We start from the raw sequence: 17,028 nt of genomic DNA on the forward strand, positions 1-17,028 counted from the left end.
ATCCACAGAGAGAGATTAAGAGGGGTGGGGTTTGGAGCTACAGGTCAGACTGAGCCAGTAAATGCAGAGAAAGCTACATCACCTCCTCCAGGAAGCCTTTCTTGACCTCCTTCTCCCACTTTAGACTATTCTAGCAGTATCCTGTGGGATCCTACAATACCTAAGCCCACACCAGCAGCAGGACAACCCTGGATTACCTGTCTGTTTCCCTCATTCAGATTCCTGGGGAACAGAGGACCTTAAAGATGCATTTTTGCAGCCCAGGTGCCTGTGATGGTGCCTAGCACATTTCTAAATGTGTGGCTACTTGGTGATTAAATGACTAAGGCCCCTGATGCTTTGAGACTGTAAAGAATAATGATAATATTTTTAAAAGATTTATTTTTATTTATTTATGCATACAAGACCTGGGGCACAGGCCAGAGGTGCAGGGGATGAGAGTATTCAATAGAGACAGAGTGGGGAGCAGAACAGGTGGATCCACTGAAATACTCTGCTGAGGGGAGCAGCAAAGAGACGGGAGAGGTCTGTTGTACCACATGGGTCAGCTCCCTGGCCGGGCATTGAACTCAGGCCGCAGTGCCTGGCATGATAGTGCTGAGACTTAACCCTGCGCCACTAGGGAGACCCCAGAATAATGGTAATAACTGGCCTTTATTGAGTTCTTACTGTGCTGAGTGCTTTATATTAATTTTCTCATTTTGTGCTCACATCAGTCTTAGGCGCCAGGGCCATGCTGATCTCCACCTCATGGAGAGAGAGTCAGGAGCTGATGTCAGGGCCCCTCTGACACAGGTTGACCGGCCCGCTGAGCTCCAGCCCCTCACTGTCCATAAGCATAGCTTCTGGCGCCCTCACTCACTACTTATGCTGAAATGAAGGAAAATGTCTTCAGGATGAGGAATTCCTTCCTGGGTCACTGGTCACATCTCATGTGCCCAGCAGCATACGCGGCTCGTGGTCACTCTGCTGAGCAGCACCATCTGGAACATTTTTGTCAGCACAGAGAGGCCGACTGCCAGGCGCTGCTCTAACCGCTGAGCAGCGGCCTGTCACCACGGAGAGGGAATGCGTTGGTCTGACCTGTGATGGCTGGAGAACAATACAAGTGGGCCCAGGGCAGGAGTGTGGGCTCTCGGGGAAGCCTGAACCCCCAGGCCTTGGAGCAGGTGAGTGTTATCACCACAATACCCCTCGGGCCCAGGCCAGCTCTCCCAGTCTCTCCGTTGGACGTGACAGACACAGGCCCACCGGGGAGGGCTGAGGGTTGACAGGCCCGGCCTGCTCTAGCAACAGCTTGTGTCCCCTGAGGCCCCACCAGGTGGCTCTGGGCATCAATTCTCTTCTCTCTGACAAAAATGTCATAAATACACCTGTGTTCACGCAGGCCCCACACACTCTTGTGATGCCTGGTCCCCTGATGTGTCCAGGCATCTTAGCTAATTCTCCTAAGTTACCATTACAAGATGCCATCATCCCCAACTCACAGGTGATCGGGGCGCACTGGAGGTGGCTGTGGGGGGCACAGACTCTAAAATGGGCCAGAAAAGAATCCCTTTCTGTAATGGCTACACAGTTCTGGCAGCCTGTTCCCCAGATGCTGATTCCTCTGGAAATTCGGGAGAGGGAGGTGGGGACACAGACCTACCACTACCCACCCCCACCTCAGGCCTGTGTAGGGACACCCTGCCTGCCTGCATAGGCTGCTGCCAGGGTCCCTTCCACCATGGCTGCCACCTCTCCCTGCCCTCCTCAAGGGCAGGGACCCGTGGTTCTGCCTGGGCAGGATGAGGTTGAGGGGGCTTCAGGGGACCCTCTTTGCCCCAGGACTGTGTGGCAAGAGGGGAAAATCCCAGACCACTAAGGCAATTGTGGTTTCTCAGGAAAACCACAGAAGACTCCACTGGAGAGGGCAAAACCCACAGTCCCCACCACAGAGGCTTGGCCAGGCCTCTTCGGCCTCCACACAGCTGTTTCCTGGGCATCCACAGCCAGGGCGGAGGCTGCTCTGCTGGGCTGTGAGGGCAGCACAGGTGGGGGCTGGAAGCTCGGGCCTCAGCCAGCCCCAGGAACACAGAACCTTGTTTCTATCCAGTGCACCCTTCCAGGAGGTGTAACGGGAGCAGCCTGAGCCATTGCCCCAGGCCCTCCCAGCTCTTTGAGAACCTGTAGCTGCAGGGTCTGGACCCCAGAGCTGGGGGTGGGGGCTGGGAGGTTGCTGACCCCAGAAGGGGTGCAGCACAGACACATGGGGGCCAGCCTGGGTACTACCTGCTGTGGGCCTAAGGCCAGGGGCTGGGCTCCTAGAAGCCCTGTGGGGGTGTGAGGTCTTCCCACACCATGGCGCCCCTCCCTGCTCTCCTCCCCACTTCAGCCCAGCACTCTCACCCAGCAGTAGACTAGCTCCAGACTAGTGAACTCCCTCCGGACTAGAGGGAGCCCCCCAAGAAGCCTTATCTTCTGAGGGTCCAAACTCAGCCCTGTGGCTGGAGCCTCCGGGACTATGCTTACTGGTCTGGGTTCCAGCAGGCAGACCCCTCACCCTTCTGTGAAGTCTGCCTATGCCCCCTGGGCAAGGCAGTCACTTCTCTGCAAGTCCCTGGAGATACCTTTGAGCTCACAGTCCCTGGGGGCTGAGGAGGCCAACCTCAGGGTTGCTGGCCAGGCCTCTGGCTGTGCAGCATCAAACTGCAGATCCTATTAGGAGTTGCTTAGTGGGGCAGGAGGGTGGCTTGGCTACTAATTGCCATCTTGACCATTTGTGAAAGCACCTAGAGAAGTGGAGGTAAGGTGACTGCCTCCCCACCAGGGATACTCTCTCCAACTTCAAACTATAGTACAAAGCACCAATAATCAAAACAGAATGGTATTGGAAAAAAATAGAAACACAGACCAGTGGCATGGACTACAAAGCCAAAAATAAGCCCATACAAATAAGGCCCATTAATCTCTGGCAGAGGGGCCATGTCCATGCAGTGGAGAAAGGAAGGCTGCTTTAATAAATGATGCCAGGATACATGGGCAACCTTGAGCAAAAAAGGGGAACTACATCCAAACTGAACTTCACACACAAACAATTCAAAATGGATTAAAGATCTGCACATCAGAACCCAAGCCATAAAATACTAAAACTTCAGACACAGAGTAGAAAGTTTTAATCATGTCTTAAACATTGCATAAGACGAAATTCCTGAAATGGTCTTTGTCATTGATTTAAGATTTAAATGTAACAGGGCATTCTGAATTTGGATGTGTTTTCTGCATCCTAGAAACCAATGGGAGCAGAGTCAGAAACTGCATTTGTGGGGAGGAGGAGGATTGGGGCTGGGGGGAGCTACAGGGTCCTGGGCTGCCTACAGCCCCACGCATCACCCTCCAGGCCCATTGGTCAGAGGCTGCTGATGCCAACACGCCTGCTGTCACTCTGGGCTCCTGGGCCAGCCCCAGCCGCAAGGACACCTGTCACCACCTGGAGAAGTTCGGTTCCACGTCTTCCCAACTTCTCCACTTCATCCCCAAGATGCTCCTGGATCAGGATTCATTCAAGCCACAGGCCACACGTTGACTGAATGCCGGCCATGTGCCAGGCACTGTGATTGGCACAAGAACACACATAGCCTTTGGCCATGGGCATTTACAATGTGTACCTTTTAAAACCTCCTTTGACAGTCTGTGCGATGGGTAGACACAGATATCAAGACTCTGCATATCAGCAGGCTAAAGAAATGAAACCATAACAGGAGTGGGTTCAAAAGTGTATAGCGGGCGGTGACTTAAACATCATTATCATGACGTGCTATCGTGTGACTGGAAAGAAAACACTGGCTATGATTGTGAGCAGGCGGAAAGTTATCAAATACGTGACAAAAATCAACAGAATTAATTCTTTTAGCTGTGATCATGATGTGTGACTTTGTAAACGTCCTTATGTTAAGACATGACAGCGCATATCCGCAGTTTAATTTCGATAATCATAAACACACAGGAGCGTCAGAGAGAGAGAAGGAAAGACAGAGAGAGAGAGAGAGAGCGCGGGTGGGAGAACAGTGTGGCGACATTAAAAAAGCATCTACGTGAGGGCCACACAGATGCATATCCTATTCTTTGCCTGTTTCTGTAGGCTTAGACATTTTTAGATGCACATACAAACTCACACGTGAACTAAATTCTCCTATCCGCCCTTTTTTTTCAGTGGCTATTTTAGGGAAAGGAGATTTCTGAGCCAGGGGCCTCCCCTGGAATTTTTGCCTCCTTTTGCACCCGGGAGTGGAGTGGGAACAGCTGAGTCCTCCGAGTCTCCCCCAGGCCCAGCCCAGGAGCAGAGGTTGTGTTAGAGGGAGCGGCCGCCTGGGCCACCATGTGCTGCTGTGAGGAGGTGCTGAGCATACACTAGGACAGATGCCCCCATGCCCCCACCTCACACAGATGCTTTGTCAGCAGCCCAAAGGGTCACTTGGACCTTTGCTTCCGGCAGGCTAGGACGACCGGGGATTAGGCACACGCCCAGCACCTTTCTTGCTTCCCGGAGTCTAGCATGAGCCAGAACAATCCCATGTGGCCCATTCTATCCGCAGCCCCACCGACAGTGGAAGAAGCTCAGAAGGAGCAGGCCCGCTGCCCTGTCCCAGCCCGCAGGCAGCAGGGCCAGGTCTGGAGCTGGGGTCACAAGCTGCACACGTGTGTCTGTCACCACAGGCTGAGGACCTGGAAGGGGTCCAGGCCTCTGGAGCTGGGATGTGCCGTGAGCAATGCTAGTGTGGGTGCATCCACCCCAGGGGGGTCACAGCCCACCCTGCTACCGGCCGAGGCAACAGGTACCTTTACTGAAACAGGTTATCTCAATGGTGGCAATGCAGACTTCTCTCCTGTTCTCGCCTGCTCTGGACAATTGCTATTGGGTTTAGAATTAACAAATTAAAGAAACCAAGGCAAACAACTCTGAGGCAATTGTCAAAGTGAGGCCTAAGTTCCTCCAGCGTCCACACCCAAACCTGCTTTGTTACCAGTGCAGCTTTCCTCACCCTGTACATCCGGTTCACTCCCACGGAATAAGATGCTAGGGAAGAAGGACCCAGCCCCTGTGTTTATCAAGGCCCCCCACCCAGGGCTTCTGGTCCTGGGAACCACTCCTCTAAAAGGACAGTCACGTCCCCTATTTTCTAGGTCCTCTGGTTTCTAGGACCTTCCTTTCTCTGGATGAGAAGGGGGCAGTGCTGCAGGGCCAGGAGCTGGCTGGCTTGCGATGGATAATGATGTGCTTCAATGCCCAGCTCCAAGTCTGTCACCACACTGGGGGCTGTACCAGGACCACACCTGGCTGACCACAAACAGTGACCCCCGGCTAGGCAGAGCAGAAGCCCTCTAAGAGCAGAAGGCAATTTCATTTCCTCTTAAATCACAGGGCAAACTCAGACCACAGAGAGGCTCACAGGGCTCTGACCTGGGAGATTTAAGCAGGAGTGAGAGCAAGAGGGACAGGAATGAACAGGCGTCTGGGCTGAGCTGACAACCTGAGTGGAGTCGTGCCCTGTCGCTGCAGCGCCTGCCGGTTCCTGGGGTGTAAATGCTCCCACAACTGCCAGGAGCCCGGAGCCCGTCACAGGCCCAGGAACCCAGAGGACTAGCTCTGAAGACCTGCATCTAACAGACATGCATATCATGTTGTATGTTGTTTATACTATTATAAATTACTAAACATTACCTATTTGATGTGCTCTATACTGGTGAATATACGTTTCATATGAAATCAAACGACACCAAGGTAGAGAAAATAAGTATTAAATGAGAACTTTTTTTTAAGTTAAACATAAGGTTCTCTTTTTTCCTATATTTTTTTAAAGATTTATTTTATTTATTTATACATACAAGAACTGGGGTAAAAGCCAGAGGTGCAGGGTGTGAAAGAATTAACCAGACACAGAGTGGGGAACAGAACAGGCAGATCTATTGAAACACACTGCCGAGGGGAACAGCAGGGAGACAGGAGAGGTCTGCTGTACCCTGTGGGTAACTCCCTGGCCAAGGATCAAACTTGTGCTGCAGAGGCTGCTGATAGCTTCATAGTGCTGACCTTAACACTTTGAGCCACTTAGGAGGCCCCAAGAATTAAATGAGAACTTACATGTGAATCTCCTCATCACCTTCAGCCGAACCCCCGAGAGAATCACCTGCAGCAGTTTCTGGTTTTGGTTTTACCAACAGCCCTTTCACAGGACAAGTGGTGAGCACAGTGGGTGTGCTGTTCTGCCGTGGGTGTTCCTCGGGGTGTGGCTTGAAAGACTAAGTGCCTAGCTCACCTTTTGCACCCCTCACTCACTCCCTGCCCACACCCATTATTTTGGAGATACTTTGCAATTCTTCCACTGGTCATGGTGTGTCTTTAAATAAAAGCAGGGATGCCTTAGCGTGGCCCCAAGAACAGGTGCTGTTGTCTGGGCTTTCCATGTGCCCCGGGGCCTCTCTGGTTCTATTTTCATCCCCTTTTCCTAGATGAGAAAGCTGAGGCACGGAGAAGGGAGTGGCTTGCCCAAGCCAGTGAAGGCAGCGATAAGACTCACACCAGACGGGCTAGCTCAAGGGCCCCGGCGTTTAGGCTGCTCAGAGAAAGGCCACTCAGGGCCCCGGGAGGGGACAGCTGCAGGGGAGGGTGTGCAGGGACAGAGCCTACCAGCAGGGTTACACTATTTGCTTTGGTTGCCCTCATAGAAGCTGGAGGGTGGGGGGCGGGTCGGGTAAGGAGGAATGGGGGAAGGGGGTTTGGTGGGGCAGAGGTCCCATCTACACCATCCTGCTTCTGTCCTGGCAGGTAGACTGGGAGGCTCAGGGCTGCCTCCCATCAGAACTGGGGGGCTGGGAGTTACCGAAGGCCGGGGTTCCAAACACCATTTGTATCTGCATGTGGAGGTGCCTGGTAACCTCCAGGGGCTGAGTCCACAGTGTGTGCTCTGTTCCTCCCCGTTCACCCCAAGCCACGCTCCATATCTCCTTCCAGTCGGGAAAGGTTGAGGCTTTGCTCAAATTTGGGGAACATCCTTGTCTTATTTCATTGATGAGCTTGTCCCCTGTTTCTCTCTTGATTGCTGGGCTTTGAGTGATTCTCTGTCTTTATTTCTTCTGGCTTTTGTTTGGGAAGTTTGGCTCCCTGTTTTCTTCTCACCCTTATATAAATGTCATTTTAGCAATCATGGTTTCACTACAAGGGCTTCTTTGTCTTGAATTCTTCCTTTTCCATCAACCTGTTTGGGTTGAGCAATGCAGTCCCCGGCTTCCCGCAGGCTCCACGACGTGACAAGCTAGAATCATTTCAGGGTTCTCCAGGTGAGTGTTTTTCCTCTGGGACCACTTGTTCTGGTTCTTATCTTGATTTTTCTCCTTCTTGGTTTTTCAGCAGTGCTCACTTGGTCCAGCCACTGTCTCTGAGCTGCCTCTGGGTGGGTGGCTGGGAACGCAGAGGATGAGCCCCCAACCTTGCTCAGCCTCCACTGCAGCCTCCTCTGCGTGACTGACACACTCGCACTGGCCTGGCTGGGCTTGTCCCTTACATGCTGTGTCTAACATCTGGCTTCCCTACTCATCATCTGGCTTCCCCTCTCTAGGGGTGCACAGGTGCTCGCAATTTATATATTTAGCCTCCCAAAGTTTGGTCTAGCCTGGTTGAATGGGACTGACCTGAGTTTTGCGATTGCCAGTACAGTCAACGCATACACATAAACACACACTGATGCTGTTGAGATAGTAGAGGTGAGCTGGGGTTTCGGGAAGGATGGGAGAGGCAGAAACCACATGGCATCCCTCTGGAGATTTAGCAGTGCATGGGGGTCAGAGTGGCTCTCCCAAGGTCACTGCCACTACCAGTCACGAACCCACTCCCTAATCCATCACTTCCCAAGTAAGCACTGAGGTTGCGGCTGTGAGGCCTCCTTCTCTGGCAGCTGCAGGCAATCACTTCTGCTCGCAGGGCCTGAGCATCCGGCCTCCTGCCTCAGAGGCCTGAAAGCCTGGCATTTGAAAGAAGGTGCAATTGCCAGGGTACTGCTGTCTTTCCCCTACTCCCTGCTCCCTGGAGGTGGAGGTTCCTTCCAGAGGATGCCAGGAGGACGCAAGAGCCTCGGCTCATTTGCTCCTGCATGCACTAGTCCTCTGCCTAGGACATCTTATCTCTCAGGCTCGGCGCCAGGCTCATGAGGAGGGAGAGGCCTCATGGGCTCACAGGCCCCAGAAGGTCACGGTTGTATTTTTCCAGCAGGACCAGCACGGCCCCACCTTCTGTGCTTCTCTGACTTGTTTTTGCTCCGGGCAGCCTCCTCACTTTCATCCTCACTAGATGTGCCTTGGTGAATGAACAAACAGGTAGGGCTGCCCCACAAGTGCAGGTACGTCCCGCATCTTCGGCCCAAGGGGACCCACTGCCAGTTTCCAAAGTGTCATGGAGTCAGTTCCAAGGAGACCATCGAAGACGCACCCGGCCTGGCGGCCTTCCAGCAGCGCCCACCTGGGAAGGAGCCACCTCTTTGGCCCAGGCGCCTGGCTGGGGAGGGCCGGGCTTGTTAAACAACTACATCAAAGGGCGCATGAAAGACAGCTTCATTACCACAGGCCTAGACAGTGGGGCCACGGGGTGGGGGCAGGGAAGCCTCCTATGTTGGACTTGTGTCTCAGAAGTCTCTGAGCTAAAGAAAGAAAAGCAGCTGTTAGCATCAGGGCCACTCTGAAGCCAGGCCCAGTGGGGAGGTGGCGCCGGGCTTCCAGGGGCCCTGTCTTGGTGTGGACACAGCCAGACCGAGATATGAGATCACAGCAGCGACATGTGCCCTCTGCTGTCTCTGTCAGAGGCAGTGGCTGCCCTTAGGGTTGGGTTTTCCCTTTGTTTCCTGGGTGGTTGAGGTGGCCAGCCTCTGAGACGTCATCTTGTCCTCCCACAGGCTTGCCTGGCGGGGCTGGGCCTGGTGTGAGGCTGTCAGGCTGCAGGTGGGGAGTTCAGGGCAGGGATCATGAAGAGGAAGCGTCTTCACCCATGATGAAGAGGCTGAGGAAACTGAGGCTACAGGAGCTCCAGGAGTGGGGGCACCTAAGGGCCCACAAGCCTGCTGAATGGAGGCCTCCCCTCCAAGTCCCCCAAGGTGCCCTTGGCAAGAAGCCCTGGCAGCGGGAGCAATGTCCCCAGCCCCGATGCAAGGGGGCCCAAGGCAGGCACCACAGCCGGTGGACATGTAAGATGGCTTCCAAGATAGGTCTCTGCTTTTGCCCAGGCTGCTGGGCCTGGCACGGTGGCTGGGAAGGGTCCCCAGAGGCCCAGTTGTGATGGTCTCTGTGGGAGGGCCCAGGAAGATCCCAGGGGAGGTTCCCAGGCTGGGTGACAAGCTGGAGGGGCCCGCGGGCTCAGAGTCAAGCTCACCGGGTGGAAGGCCTCCACCTGGCTCAGGGCTAGGGCACAGGCAGCAGCCACCACCGGGAGCCCCGGGAGACTGTTTCCCAGATGTTCTGCAGTTTGGAGAAGAGAGAACCGGCTTCAAGAAACAGCGGCGAGCTGAGGAGCTCTCCATTACTCCCAGAGGCGGGCTCTGACTCCCCTTCCGGGACCCCCATGAGCCCTGACCAGAGGGGACGCAAGGGTTCCACCCTCTGGGGGGCACTGCAGGCAAACCAAGGGGTAAAGAGGGCACCCTTGGGAGGCCCGGCCAGCCTGCCCCAGCGGGTGTTTCTCTGTCTCCCTTTGTCTCCAACTGTCTCCTCAGGAAGAAGGAACAGAACCACGGCCCCAGCTCAGTTTACACATCCACCCACATGAGGCGTCCGTGTGTGAGAGTGAACATGAGTGTGTGAGGTGTCAGTGTGAGTGTGTGAAGAGGAGCGTGTAAGAGTGAATGTGGGGGGGGGCGGGCAAGATGTGCATGTGTGAGTGTACGTGTGTGAACGTGTGTGAGGTGTGTCAGTGTGAGTATGTGAGGTGTGTCAGTTTGAGTGTGTGAAGGGGAGTATGGGAAAGTGAATATGCATGTGTGAGATATGTCAGTGTGAGTGTGTGAATGTGTGTTAGGTGTCAGTGTGTGTGTGTGAGGGGAGTGTGTGAGTGAACACGAGTGTGTGAGGTTGTTACAGAGCAACCCCAATATAAAATGGGTTGCCTGACTGTGGGTCCTCACCCACGCGCTTTGAGGGGACTTATTAATGCTAAACTGCAGGCACACACAAAAGGTTGATAAAACGTTTATTTACAAGGGAAGGGGAAATGGGGAAATGAATAACTCAGGGAGAAAAAGAGAGGGATAAGTTTGTAAATGCTTCCTACCCATTCCGCTGACCTGGAATTCCAATGACCTGCTGAGCTGGTGAAAAATCTAGCATACCGAGTGGCTAAGAGGCCGATCCCCGGCCACATGGCCAGTTAAATACTCAAACAGAGAGCCTAGCTGCTTAACTCCACCCTCAGGTCCTTGCAACCTGCCCTTTGGTTGCAAGGGCATTGTAGTTCCCACTGTCGTGGGGGTGGAGTCCACAAAGCCTGTATGGAGTTTGCTCAGGACCTCCTTTCCCCCTAGAATTCCCCCCTTTCACTTTTTGCCACCATTTCATGGTGATGAAGATCAAATATATGGATGCTGGGACACGGTCTCAGATGAAAATTTTTCAGGGTTCCAGTGTGAAAGAAAACCAGTCTCTCCATATATTGTCCATTGTGGAAAACAAATGTCCTCCATTCCTGGAAAAACAGTTCATCAGTCCAAGCCAAAACAACAACAACAACAACAACAACAAAACATCTGGAGGCATTAGCCAAAACAAGACAGCAAATATATAAAAATCATGGGGGAAAAAAATCTTAAAATTGTTTGAACTTATGTAAAAAAAAAAAAATTCTCTCAAACTGGATCCCAAATTGTTTCAATAGCACAGCAAAAGTTTGCAAACTAAATCTACTTTTTAAATCATATTACCCATTTCTGCATACAATCACAGGGCAGAATAACTAAACAGCAATTGTAGCTGGCTTTGTTGGAATACTCCATATAGTATCAGAGCGAACTCCTGACATCCGGTCCATGTAGGCTTCAAGAACAAAGTTGGTCTCATCAGACTCCTCCTAGGTTTCTTCTTCTCGAGGGTACCAGGGCTTTTTTGTTTGCCAGTAGAACTGGATGACCCACAGAGGCAGCTTCCCCACCTTCCTTGGGGGTCTCTGGAGCCCTATGAACAAAACAGCAGGTTCTCCTCTTCTTGGTCCAGCTCTGTTTCATCCTCCGGAAGATTCCACTCACAGCCACATGATGAAACTCATCTCTAATTGTTTTTGTTTTAAGCAGACAAAATCCCCATGGAAGTTATGCAAAAATAGACACTGATGGGCCTCCCTGGTGACACAGTGGTTGAGCGCTGGGCTGCAAAGCTGCCTGCAGCTTCTGCAGCGCCGGTTCGATCCCCGGCCGCCAGTGAGGGTCCCACATGGCGTGCAGACCTCTCCTGCCTCACCCGCTGCTCCCCTCAGCAGTGTACTTTGTCAGTCTGCCTGTTTTGCTCCCTACTCTGGCTCTGGTGAATTCTCTCACCCTCCCGCACTTCTGACTGTACCCAGTGCTTGTATAAATAAATAAATAAATAAATAAATCTTAAAAAAAAATAGACACTGACATGAGTAGTAAAAATTACTACCACAGTTTTCATGCTATATTGGTATCAAGGGGAGAGAAAATGCAAACAAAGTTAGCTCTGCTGAAAAAAGAAAAAAAAATTAACATTGCTGCAGATCAGTCAAAACAAGAAAACTTTGTTGAATCAGAACAAAATGCAACAAAATTACCAGTATTATGTCAAAACTTAGTAAAAATCAGGTGTATCTCCAACAGTCTATTCAGTCCTTTGTAGGAAAAAATTTTTTTAACCCATCAAAAGTTCTATCAGTAGGAATCTGTTGAGGCCTTTCCCCCCTTTTTCCTCCAGAAACAATTTCTGTAGATATCAAACAATTGAAGTATACAATATTACAAGGCGACAATCACCACTGACAATTTACATACATATCAGGTGCTGAGAGGTTTTATACACGTTTTAGAAAACCAATGTTAACATTTCTGTACATCTCAAAGTTTTACCATTTTCCCAAGTGACAATGCTTCCCGTCTAGTTTTACTTCACTAGGTAAACCAAATAAGACAAATTCATCTAGTGCCTTTCCCAAGAGGAAAAGGAGAAACTTTGTGGAGTGTCTCAGGAGCTCTACTGAGTTTCCACAAAATTTCCTTATATCAACCAAATGACAGGCTACCAAATTTTTACTTGAATTTAGATTTCTGGGAAGCTTTGCCATAAATATCAAAAAAACAGCAGCAACAACAATATTCAATCTCTATGAAGGCATCAGCTTAGTTCAACAGTACAATGTTGACAATCAAACCATAACCCTTAGTTTTTTCCTCCTAACTGGAGACTTTTTTTTCCCCAGTGTCTAGAGGCACCGTGTATACCAATTTTTCAACCTCTAGAGGCCAAGACCAGGACACAAGGAAAAGACATACAGACATACAACATGTAGACACAGAGAGCTCTTTAGTTATCATTTATCACACGTGGGATATCTTATACAACTTCAGTTTTACTCATAGGCCGAAGCAATAAAAACAAGCAGAAAAAAGCCTCAAAGTTAAAAAAAAAAAAAGTTAAAAAGAAATACCAAAATCAAGATCGAAAATCTTTCTGTGTAAAAAAATACTGCAAGCATATGCATGATTTTAGATGTTATTTCACGTCTCCTAAACTTTGAAAGGAAGAAGATTGGTTAGAGCATGTGAGTCATCTTAGGGTGTCTTCAGAAAAGTGACTCCTTGGGTAGCCTGCTATAATAGCTGGAAAAAAAAGTCAGTAACATTTAAGTTTGTTCCTTTTTCTTAAATAAATATCTCAGGTCCTTTATGGGTTCATAAGACCAGTGGGATTTTGTCTCTGGGTCAGTTCCTTCTGGGGCTTTCTTTCTTCTCTGGCTTTCTTTCTTTCTCTTTCTTTCTTTCTTTCTTTCTTTCTTTCTTTCTTTCTTTCTTTCTTTCTTTCTTTCTTTCTTTCTTTCTTTCTTTCTTTCTTTCTTTCTTTCTTTCTTTCTTTCTTTCTTTCTTTCTTTCTTTCTTTCTTTCTTTCTTTCTTTCTTTCTTTCCTTCCTTCCTTCCTTCCTTCCTTCCTTCCTTCCTTCCTTCCTTCCTTCCTTCCTTCCTTCCTTCCTTCCTTCCTTCCTTCCTTCCTTCCTTCCTTCCTTCCTTCCTTCCTTCCTTCCTTCTTTCTTTCTTTCTTTCTTCACTGTGTACAGTCAGATACGCGGGAGGGTAAGAGAATTCACCAGAGCCAGAGTGGGGACAGAACAGGCAGATTGACGAAGCACACTGCTGTGGGGAGCAGCGAGCATGGCAAGAGAGGTCTGTGCATCATGTGGGACACTCGCCGGTGGCCGGGGATTGAACCGGTGCTGCAGAGGCTGCAGGCAGCTTTGCAGCCCAGTGCTCAACCACTGCGCTACTGGGGAGGCCCTCTTCTGGGTCTTTCTTAGCTCTGGAATTGTGTACCTAGGGTTTTATGCCTGCAAGTTTTAAAGAAGTATGTGTACCAGCAAAACATCATAAGGACCAGTCCATTTTTCTGACAGTTGGTTTTGGACATCCCTACTCTGCCAAATCTTCAGTAAGACCTGATCTCCAGGTCTGAAGGGATGTAATGGTTGATCAGGAGGCACAGAGATCCTTGAGGTTGCAAAGTTGTGGATCACTCTGGATGGAGTCGGGCAACCCAAAACAAGGGATTATTTCCTTCAGCAGCTGTTTTGCAACCTTGGAAGCTTTTTCTGTCTTAGTGGGAAATGCCTCCATCCTTCCTGAGAACATGTCCACAAAAACCAGTAGGTATTTGAAATTGCCTGTTGTTGAAGGCATTTGCGTAAAGTCCACTTGCCAGTCCTCAAAAGGGAACTTGTCCCGATATTGAACCCCAATGGCTTTAGGGTGTGAGTCAGTCTTGGGGTTATTTCTGGCCCATATTTGATCACCTCAGGTGATCCATTGTGCTATTTTATGTAAATATGGGCCCTTGAAATATGGGCGCACTGTTTCTAATAAGGCATCTCTCCCATAGTGAGATCCTTCATGCAGATGTTTTAACACCGGATATACCAGGGCCTGGGGGAGAAGTATCATCCCATGGGAGTTTACTCTCCAAGTAGAGCAGGGGTCAAACTCAGTAAATCCCCATGCACGAGCTCTCTTCTCATCCCGCTCAGTGTATTCAGGAACATACTGAGTTAGGTCCCCAGGAGGGATGAGTGCACCCTGGACAGCAGAACGGGCAGCGGCCTTAGCCACCCGATCAGCTGCTCTGTTGCCCTTTGCCATGTCAGACCTACTCTTTTGGTGGCCAGGACAATACATTATGGCCAACAGCTGATGGTAAAGCGACTGCCTGTAGCAAGGCCACGATTTCTAATGGCTGTTTGACGTCCTTGTTACTGGTGGTAAGCAGTCCTTGCTCCTTCCAAATGACCCTGTGCATGTGGAGAATCATGAAAAAGTACTTGGAGTCCGTAAATATGTTGGCTTTTTTACCTTTTAAGAGTTCCAATGCATGGGTCAGGGCTATTAATTCAGCTTTCTACGCTGATGTACCTGCCAGAAGAGCCTTGGCTTCTACAGTGTTCTGGAGCATCACCACTTCGTATCCGGCACAACGGCAGTCTTGCTCCATGAAGCTGCTGCCATCTGTAAATAGCTCCCACTCTGGATCTGGCAGAGGCTGCTCACTTAGATCCGGTCGGTTGGCATACACTGTGTCAATGGTTTCTAAACAGTTATGGATTAAATTTTCATCCTCAGGTCCATCTACATTGTTTGGAAGAAGTGTGGCGGGATTCAGGGAATTGGAAACCTGCAGTTTCACATTAGGATTGTTTAACAGAGTTGCTTGATATTTTCCCATTTTCCCAGTGGTCAACCAAAGTATATCATTCTGCTCCAGCAATGTCAAGACCTGATGTGGCACACACACAGTGATGGGCTGCCCCAATGTAAATTTCTCTGCCTCATGTAGGAGGTAACAAGTGGCAGCTACAGCATGCAAATGTGGAGGCCATGCCTTAGTGGTGTGGTCCAATTGTTTGGACAGATATGCAATGGGCTGCATTTCTAGTCCCAACAATTGGATTAGCACTCCTAAGCCAACCCCCTGTCTCTCATATACATAAAGTCTGAATGGCTTTCTAAGATCTGGAAGCCCTAATGCTGGTGCTGAGATCAACTTTACTTTTATGTCATCAAAGGCTTTTTGACATTCTGGAGTCCAACACAAAGGTTCAGAGTCCAGGCCTTTGAGAGCATCATATAAGGGTTTTGCTATTAGTCCAAAGTTAGGAATCCAAATCCTGCAAAACCCAGCCATACCCAAAAATCTGTGCCACTGTCGCTGGTTGCTGGGGACTTTAATTAAGGGCTGAAATTACCTGTTTTCTTTCTGTCATCAGGCTCCATTTGCCTTTCTTAATTTCAAATCCCAAATATGTCACCATTTGTTTACATATCTGTGCCTTGTTAGGTGTCACCTTGTAGCCACATTCTGCCAGGTGGTTCAGTACCACTATGGTATTTTCCTGGACTTGTGATCAATAAATCATCTACATATTGTAATAAGATGCCCTTGTTTAATTGAAACTTCTTGAGATCTCTAGCTAGTATTTCCCCAAAAATAGTTGGGGAGTTCTTATACCCCTGTGGACACTCCAGCAATATTGGAGAGTGCTCTTGGACTTAGGGTCTTGCCACACAAAGGCAAAAAGCAGTTGCTTTTTGCCATCTATTTTATCCCATCTATTGGGATACAGAAAAAGGCACCCTTAAGGTCTAATACAGAAAACCACCCGAAGTCACCAGGTATGGCAGTTGATAAGGTGAAGGGATTAGGTACGGTGGGATGTAAGTCCTGGACAATGTCATTAATGGCCCTTAAATCTTGAACAAAATGGTACTCGCCTGTATGGGGTTTCTTCACTGGCAAAATCGGAGTGTTGTACGTTGAGCGGCAGGGCTCCAGATTGAAGGAACATTTTTAATACCGGCTCAATTTCCCTCAAGGCCTCCTCCTTAAAGGGGTATTGCATCCTCCTCGGGGTTTTGCTCCCCTCTATCACTTCTATCTTTACAGGCTCTGCATTTTTCGCGCATCCTGGGGTCCCATCAGCCCATACCCATTTACTTACTCTTTCAATGATTTCTGAAGGTAAAACTTCACCTTTTGGTGGAACATCTTTAGTAAATAACATCTGGAACCGCAGAGCATGTTCTAGAGGTAACTGTAGGTGAAGACTCTGATTTTTGGGTGAGAACGTAATTCATGCATTAAGCTTGCTTAAAAGGTCATGACCATGTAGAGGGGTTGGACACTTTTCCATGTATAGGAAGCTATGCTGGAGCTGCGTGGTGCCCAGCAGGCACTCCAAAGGTTGTATAAAGGCTTTCTGTTGTGGCCTTTCTGTAATCCCAGTGACTGGGATGGTCTCTGCTCACTTCAGTCAATTTAGAATTCAAAACAGAGTATGTCACTCCAGTGTCCACTAAGAAATCAATCAGGGCCTCCCTGGTGGCGCAGGCAGTTGAGTGCCGCATGGTGAAGCTGTCCACAGCCTCTGCAGTTCGGGTTCCATCCTGGCCGGCTGGGGGGAATCCCACATGGGGCAGCAGACCTCTCCTGTCTTGCTCGCTGCTCCCCTCAGCAGTGTATTCTTCAGTCTGCCTGTTCTGTTCCCCGCTCTGTCTCTGGTGAATCCTCTCACCCTCCCACACATCTGGCCTGTACCCTGGTTCTTGTATAAAAATAAATAAATCTTTAAAAAAAAATCTTTAAAAAAAAAAAAGACAATCCCCCACAGTGAGTGTTACCCAGGGCTCTGAGGGGGTTATTTTAATAGGCCTCTTTAGATCTAGTGGAGCCCCTGGGCACCCCTATTCTTCATGTGAACCTTCTCCATGTACTATCATTTGTCTCCTTTCCTCTGTACTTGGCTCTTAATTTCTT

This window comes from Talpa europaea (genome assembly GCF_964194135.1).
Source record: "Talpa europaea genome assembly, chromosome: 10".
Classification (NCBI taxonomy): Eukaryota; Metazoa; Chordata; class Mammalia; order Eulipotyphla; family Talpidae; genus Talpa; species Talpa europaea.